General features: G+C 46.1%; 1 pseudogene; it reads right to left on the bottom strand.

Annotated features, from left to right (window-relative positions):
* Nucleotides 1-5,762: 5,762 nt before the first annotated feature.
* LOC147981401 (uncharacterized) lies at nt 5,763-8,186 on the bottom strand (annotated as a pseudogene).
* Nucleotides 8,187-8,648: the final 462 nt, after the last annotated feature.

Below are 8,648 nucleotides of genomic sequence, written 5' to 3'. Positions count from 1 at the left end.
GCGCCGTCCGTTGCCGTCAGACGGAAAAACACTGCCAACGGCTAAACTATGCAGACGGCTGACCCCGGCCGTCGGCATAGGTCCCTATGCCTACGACTATACTACGCCGACGGTCTGACAAGACTACGCTGACGATATCTACGCCGACGGGTCTATGCCGACGGCAGCCGTAGGCATAGATCTATGCCGACGGCAAAGGACCTACGCCGACGGCCCTTGGCCGTAGGCATAGACCGCAAGTCTTAGTACTGCAGCGATGTGGGGATGGACCAGGAGCTGATGGTGAGAGTGGAGGCCCAGAATCAGAGTGGGATACTATAGCAAATCTTAAAGATCTGATCAAGCCCTCTAAATACCCACGGGCATGCAATATGCCCTTATAGTAACACCATGAAATCTGAGTGGCTAGTGTATCCTAGGAAAACATGTGCGTTACCAAGAAGCAATCATGTGCTCCCTCCGTCCGGTGAAGAGTGAACATCTAGAGATTTTAGGACAAATTATGGAGTCAAGTAAAAAATGCACTGGAAAAAGGCAAGCCACCATCTCTAACCTCTTTAATTAACCACACCCAATGAGCTAAGTACATGTAGAAATTAAGAAGACCATGTGTAGATGGTTATTGGTCTTGATTACTGTGTGATGAGAGAGAAGTATTTTTTTCTACTTTAAAGTGCATTGTCAAGATAGAAGTACACTCTTTTATGGACAAATTTTGAAACCAAACGCACACACTTTACCGGACGGAGGGAGTAATACAAATAGGGCGCATCCGAGCGGCGATTAGCCTGAGATGGAATAATACTTCTCGCCCGCTATTGATTCCCTCTCTCTATTCTCTGCTCGTCAGATATTTTCTTCACCATGAGCAGCATTCAGCAGTGCCAGAGATCTCTTCCGTCGACTCCGTCGGCAAGAACTCCGGCAGCTGGTCTTCTCCCTTCTCCCGCGTGGGCAACGACGCCAGCGAACTCCCTCCACCGTGAATACGTTACCAGTGTCCCAACCAAACGCGTCGTGGGTACAGCCATTAACTGGCAAGAGAATGGAGATGGCAAGAGAGGAGAACCCAGGCGGGCCAGCGGAGGAAAACTCATGCGCGGAGGAGAACCCAGGCAGGCCAGCGAAGAAGAATTCAGGCGCGGAGAACCCAGGCGGGGCGGCGCCATAACGCCCTGCAAGGATACATATATTCAGGTAATACATATTTGGGATTCCAAAGCAACCACAGTTGAAAGAATATACTTCAAATGTGAACATTTTGGATCCCCAACTTGTTGCTCTATTCATCTTAACATTGTTATTTTATTTTATTTTTGCCTTTCTAGTGCTCCTTTAACTTTTTTTCATAACAAGTAAATCTGAAATTATATGATTTTTCTAAGAATGTGTCACACACTTTTTTAATTACATGATTTCGTAATGCCTGAATTTTTTTAATTACAAGAATATTTTGAAAACCATTGATCACGTTTTAATCACATGACCATCTTACTAAAATATATTGACTATCTATTACTTGATTTCACTTTCTAAAAACTCAAACATGTTTTAAAATGCATTCAACGCGTTTTTCATTTACATCAAAATTTCCATAAATGTATCATATTTTTTTATTACATCGATTTCTAGTAATGATTTTCTTCTAATGACAAAAAAATTATGAAAATTGACGAACACTTTTTAAATTACATGAATTTCTTTGAAAAAATGTGAGAAACACTTTTGTAGTTACATGAATATTTTCTAATCTATCAATTGCTCCTCTTCAGCAATGAGGTCTATGAACTTATCATCTTAGTAATCTAGCTAATATTCATATTACTAAATATTGCTCTGATCTTATAAGCTGAAGTACCTCATCATCTCACAAAGATAACATGGGAACGTCAGTACATGAAGCCCTCATGCAGTAAAAAACAATCAAAGTACAGTTCTCTCTGTGCTGTTTGCGGTCTTACCGACATTAATTGGCGAGCAAATATAAAAGTATTCAAACTCATTAATTAGGGAGTACATGGCTCTTGTCCACAACCACCAACAAAACGCACAGCGGAAAAACAACCCAGAAGCAAAGCAACGAGGAGAAAATTTTTATCGTTCGCCACGCTCAGCCGAGTGGCCGCCAGGTCCGACCCTGTCGCCGGCGCGCCGAGGATCCCTCTAACATCAGAGATCCTCACCATCCTGCGTGGCTATCTCGAGCCCTCCCCCGATGACCACTCCTACTTGGCCCTCCTTCTCCGCCTTTCGCAGCAGCAGCTCGACTCCATCTCCGCCAGCCACCCCTCCGCCACGCCACCGCAATGTCCACAGTCTTCCCCGCCCCCGCCGCCGTCCCGGGCGCCCTCTCACGTGTCACCGCCCCTTCATCTGCCCAGAGCGCATGCCAATCCGGCGATGGAGATGGTGCAACTGCGGGTCATATCCGCGGAGGAGGACATGCTCCACTATCGCCCGCTGGTGCGCCGCACGCGACTCACCTTTGAGGCGCTCTGGCGCCGCTACCATCGCACCACACTGGCCACAACGCCGAGCACAACCCCGGGAGGCGCAAGCGCAACCGGGCCGACTTATGGGCCCTCGGCGCCATGATCACAGGGGGGCTCTACCATGCGTCTTTGTCGGCAACGCCTTCAACTACCACGCCGAGCTCCTCGTCCTCGGCCCCACAACCAAATGTGGTCCGGCATTGGCTATGTGCCCACGCCTCGTTCGACGATGACCCTGCGGTCTTATGAAACTATGAGGCCTGCCGCGATCTCATCCATGGGATGCTCGCCGATGGGCCTGTCCCCGAGAACTGGGGCCGGGGGGGGGGCATCATCACCCGCAAATGGACTTCGCTGATGAGATCGTCCCCAAGATCGATAGCCTTGAGGGTGTTGTCCCACGCTTCAACATCGACGTCAACCTATCATAGTTACCGGTATCTCTGGTTTTCAACAATCCACAGGCAGACGTTGTTGTAGGAGCTCTAGCGGTACCCGGCCTGGCGTGGGCGATTCGCCATTTGGAGTTGGAGCCTGGTGACAAGGAGATCGTGAGGCTGTCGTGCCTCCACACTAGTGCCTTCCACATCCCGTGCATCGAAGTGTGGTTCTATCAAGAGTCAAAGTGACAAATTTGGCCGCGTGAGGTGATGGATTACTTCGGCTTTAGATTCTAAGATTAGTTAGCTGAAGGTGCTTGACTCAAAAATCTTGAATGCAAAGATGTTGATAGATTACATAGCATATGAATAAATTTCATCCCCGCAAAAAAGAAACAAAGAATAAATTCCGATGTAATAAATATTTGGGAGGCGGGACTGGTTTTTCAGCACCCGAGTGTGTAGGCACCTGGTTTATCAGCACCTTCCGTGAAGCAACTAGCCCATAGAGATTTTCACCAAGTCCTGTACCAGAAGTTTGATTAGCAGGCCCAGGAGAGCTACCCGTGGGAGCCTGGCAATATTTAAACCGAATCTGTGATATACTCACACTGTTCATTCATAGGCAGATTCCCCCTCGCCTGTTACCGCATCTTTCCGTTTCTTGGTGAACGGCCAGATAAAAGGGGGTCGGGACCCCCGGGTGCTAGCGCACCTTTCCGTCTCATCAACGGTGAATGTCCAGATAAAAGGGGGTCGGGACCCCCGGGTGCTACCACACCTTTCCGTTTCTTGGTATTTGTGTAAGGTTACAAAGACCAAATGAGCAGTTTGTAGTAGCCATACAGGAATTTTAACCACTGCTGCATTATTGATTGTGGGAAAAATTGCACAAGATGTGAGCAAATATCACTTATCCCGAATTCATCTAAATAATACTAGTAATTAGTAGCGTGTCAGCCTAGACAGCAAACCACTTGATCTTATCTACATCAGATTTGTTAATTAGATGGGTAACATGGATTACTAAGAAGGTTGTCAGCAATTTAGATATCATGTTATATCAGATAGAAGAATTCATATTTGGATCGGAGTGAGTAACTGTTAATTTTTTCTTAATGCCTAGCTTAATTCTAGATGGGTCATCAAAGTCCAGATTGCAAATCCCTCCGCTTGTCTCACTATTAGCATCTTTGTCTGAGAATCTGTTTCAAAGCTTTTGCTAGTTGAGAAAATAAAAGAAATTGTTTACTACTGTATTTCTACACTTAAATGCTTTCAACCTGGTAAAGGTGATTGAAGTTTTTGAATCTATGGGAATGTGGCCAAAGATATATAGTTATAGGAACCTAAGTGAGGAGTAACCAGTAATGCTATGTAGTAAGTGATACATCATTTTAAGCCAACACCATTGACTTTGGGTGCAATAAGATAAGGTAGTACATACTATCTACAAATGGCAGGTCCATATTACTATTTTGAAATAACTGACAGGACCAGCATAACTTATCTGATGCCCTGTTTTCGATTCAAACAACTAGTCAATGAGTCGTAACTAGAAGTCGACTCAAATACCTCGACTAGTCGATCGGCATGGCACGACTCGTCAAGAGTCGCTAACAAAATGACTCGTCGACTCATCAACTCAAAAACCTTGATCTGATGTGGATATTTATTTTAAGGAATGGTGATAAAAGCTCAGCTTCTAGTAAGAAATTAGCAAGTTTGGATCTCTCGCCCGCTCACCTTGCTGGGCAAGGAAAACCTTGCCAACGGATGGTACCAAATTGGCTTGCTCACACAAACGAGGAAAAAACTTGAAACTGCGGGTAACGAGATGAGTTGCCGGGGAACCAAACCCCTCGCTTCTTTGCTTTGCGAGGCAAGGCAAGCGCTTGCCCAGAATCCAAACGTGAAGTAACCTTTGCTAGATTTACAAGTCATGCCTGATCAGGCATAGCTTTGTTTTTCTTTTACCCATTTAATTTTTCCTGTCCCTGGCAAAGACCCACTCAGAGTGAGAAGCTCACAACCTTTGGGGACAGCAACAAATTCGAATAGGTTTAGTTTTGCTTGTCCCTGACAAAGAGCCACTCAGAGTGAGAACTTCAGAATTCAATGTGCACTCAATACAAATTTCAGAATGTTGGGTAGTTGACGACAAAATTATGTACTAAGCTACATCATTGTCAACAAACATCTTAAGATTCTTCCAAAATAGGTTTAGTTTGACTACAGCCTAGAAATTCAACAATATAGCAAGAATTCTAGTAGGAAAATATTGGTCATGATCTGATGGAAAACTCAATCAAACCACAAGTTTAGGAGCACACCAGGGGTGCTCAAGTAGTAAGCCACGAACGGCAGACTTAAGAGCGCTTAATAGTCTTGGCGACAAACAGAATTATTTTGTTTTCTCTACTGAATAAAATAATGAAAAATAATGATGTTCATTAGATATGTTATGCTGCATATTGTGCAATATATATAAAAGGAGTTCCATATAAAGACCTCCATATTATTTGACGTCGTCGATGGAAGGCCATGAAGGATTCATAAATGAAACTAACATCTGTTTACATTCAGCCACCAATGACAGATATCAAGTGACAACAGCAATTAGTATTACCTAAAAGCAAATATATAAGGGACTAGGTCATTCATACAACTAGGCATTATCCAATGGATCGCTTGTCGCTTAGAAAATATGTAAAGCTGACCAACATTGTTCAAAGCCACAAAAGGGCATGCACCTGAAGAGCACGTTTTGGAATGCTACCACGGAACTAGACCATTAATTAGGCACACGCACGCACACCCAACGACTAGTTTTTACAAAGGCATTTGTGCCACCATGTCAAATGCATGAAGCAGCAAGGACTTTCAGCAATCATCCGCCAACCAAATCCGTGAAACAGGGAATATAAGGTAAACCACACATGAAATGTCCAGAATTGCACATAAGATGCGCTTCCCTGCTATCCATATCATACGATAGATTCACCTCCTTCCAATAAGTAACGAAAACCAAATTACGATCCGGATAAATTGCAAACATCTCATACTTAAAGGTCTTGTCCTCTTCGTCAAAATCCTCTCTTGCATATTCCCTTCCAAACATTTGGGGAACATCAATAGTATGCTTTAGGTTCCACACTTCACTAGCATAATCCTCAAGTACCCTCACAAAGAGTTGGTAATAACAAGGAACCATATACCAAGCATGCAATTTCCCCTGAGAGCATCCAATTGAGCTATAATCAGACCTAGCTCCTTCCATACCTTCAGGGAGAGCAATTTCCCCACAAACATCCCCCTTTGACACCGCTGCAGCTATAATAGGTTCCTCGATCAGAAAATGCATAAAATGCATCATGCCATTCACGAAGGCACATTCCGCGGTAAAAGGAGGATACTCTCTGGTATCCCCCCACTCACGGCTGTTCCGAGTCCATCGCCCAGTTTCGGACGAGTATATCGCCACATCGTCATGCAACTCCACCTGGGGTGTAAACACCACAAAGCGGAACGGAACAGCTGCGTCAAAAAAAGCCAGGAAGGGTTGTGCTAGTTTGACATGTGCAGATTCATCGTCCTCTTCATCTTCCCATACTATAGGCGGCAACACGGTCCACTGCCCGTCATAGGATTGCACACAATATAATTGCATTCCTCGTCTTCTTACGATCCCCAGCATTTGCAGAGGAGAAGGCTGCTGCTGCATTGTTTGAGCTTGACCCTAGCGTAGCTCCCGTGAAGGAAAGGGAGCGAAGCGTCAACCAGAGAGGCGGCTCTCGGCCCTTCACAGATTGCTGAAACGGAGACCGCCGTCTGAGTGGCGGGTGTGGAAGAATCCGTAATTCTAGGGGTTGGACTTCACAAGCCGGAAAGGGCAATAGAGCCGCGGCTTTTTGTGCCTAGATCTGGATGGGCTTTACCACTTCTTCGAAAATTTTGCCCAAAGGTTGTGTATATTGGGAGATAGGGTAATAGAGTGGGGCGACGGCTGTGTATATTGGGAAAAAAAATTTCTAACAAATTATCTTATACGGATGCAGATCATTATCTGTCCAACTTTCTGTAGGGCATATGTAAAAGGCATAACCAAATGTCCGCGTATACCCACTTCCATTTTAGAGACACACAAAGGCATCGCTTTCTTCAGCGTTTTTCAAACTAATTTTGTCATCTATTTTCAAGATTCAAGAATAAAACAACGGTAGATGTAGCGTGCCAAACAATTCACAATAAATTATACTACATATATAGCTTATCCTGGAGTGGGCCGACGGGAAGAAAATGTCAGCAAGCGCACCGCCCTACCAATCAAACCCTAGAAGAACGGTTACTTGGTCCAATAGTTAATTAAAAAAGGCTCCAAATTCCTCGTATAATGGGGGTTGGAACTCCCCTTATACTTTCCCAATACCGCATGACCCATAATTTCCCTCCATCGCCTTCACATCTTATGTCACCCGGCCCGCTCATCCCATCCAATTCTCTGTTGTGCCACCAAATCGCCGAGCGTCCCCAGCGACCACTAGGGCACTAGGCCGCCATATTCCTTCGTCTGACGACCCATGAGACCATTGAACCTGCGTCGGCGTACCATCTAGGCATTACCGCACGTGCCTAGGCGCGGCCGGTTAAATCCATGAGTAATCCACAAAGGGGAAAATTCAATTCCATGAGTTTAAATGGGACCGATAGGGGGTGCCACACCCTTACCTACAATGTTGCTACGCTGATCAAACAAACAGCCACAAATAGGATCAGCCAGGGCAACCCAACAGCCAGGATGATAGGAAGTCCGACCACACCCCACGAGAAATGAACTCCACTATTAGAAATGACTACTCCCACTCAGAACCACTTGAGTACTGGGAAACCATGCGAACAGAATATGGATCTCCAACAGTGTATGAGTGTGGCGCGTCTTGCGGGTGCCTGGCGAACTGCCCCAACCGGATGACCCAGCGCGGGATGAGGCACCGGCTGGTGGTGTTCCGATCCAACGAGACGAAGTGGACCTGATCCAGCTTGGCGCATTCCTCTGCGAGTTCACCGGGGACGTGCTCCCCGCAGATCACCCCCGCATTGCCAACGCGAATGCCAATGCCAATACCGGCGCATTGACGGAGGAGAGGGCCTGCTTCATCAAGCCATGGAAGTTTCCCCCGAGGTGGATTGAGTCGGGGTACGCCCCAACGGCGGCGCTTCCAGACGACGGCAGGGAACCGCCCCGGTTCGTGCAGTGCCCGGCACCGACGTACGTGCTCGACGTGTCCAAGAGGAAAAACATCACGGCCTGCATCTGCCACAGCAGGTTCGCGCCGAACGCCTTAGTCTAGCGTGTGGTCTGTGGCGACGAAGACGAGTCGTGCCCCCACCTGATGGTCTTCGCTATGGAGACCATCCGGCCGATGAGCGAGCTGAGCATCAATTACGGCGTCAATCACTTCCAATTGTCATGAAACTTTCGCCTTCATTTTCAGTTGTCATGAACCTTTATGTCATTGTTATGGATTGTATCATTGGATGGACGCAGCGCTAAGACACCTTAAACTGAACTGTTTGCTTGTATTTCTTGTGCCTGGTTTGCCGTGTTTGCACTTTGTAGTCCGCAAGTTATAGACTGAAACCATATTTTCATGAGTTGAGTCTGGGATCGACATCATAACCATGTATGTGAGCGTTTAGTTGAGAATTTCATTTGGTTTAGTTTTCTTTAGTCGTTGCAAAGGTTCATGTAGCTGTACATCTAGGACGTCCTCTA

The sequence above is a fragment of the Triticum urartu genome, chromosome 3A (assembly GCF_056163025.1).
Source record: "Triticum urartu cultivar PI428250 chromosome 3A, HENAU_Tu73, whole genome shotgun sequence".
NCBI classification, from domain to species: Eukaryota; Viridiplantae; Streptophyta; class Magnoliopsida; order Poales; family Poaceae; genus Triticum; species Triticum urartu.
Note: the sequence above shows the minus strand (reverse complement) of the source record. Positions and strands in the feature narration are given on the sequence as shown.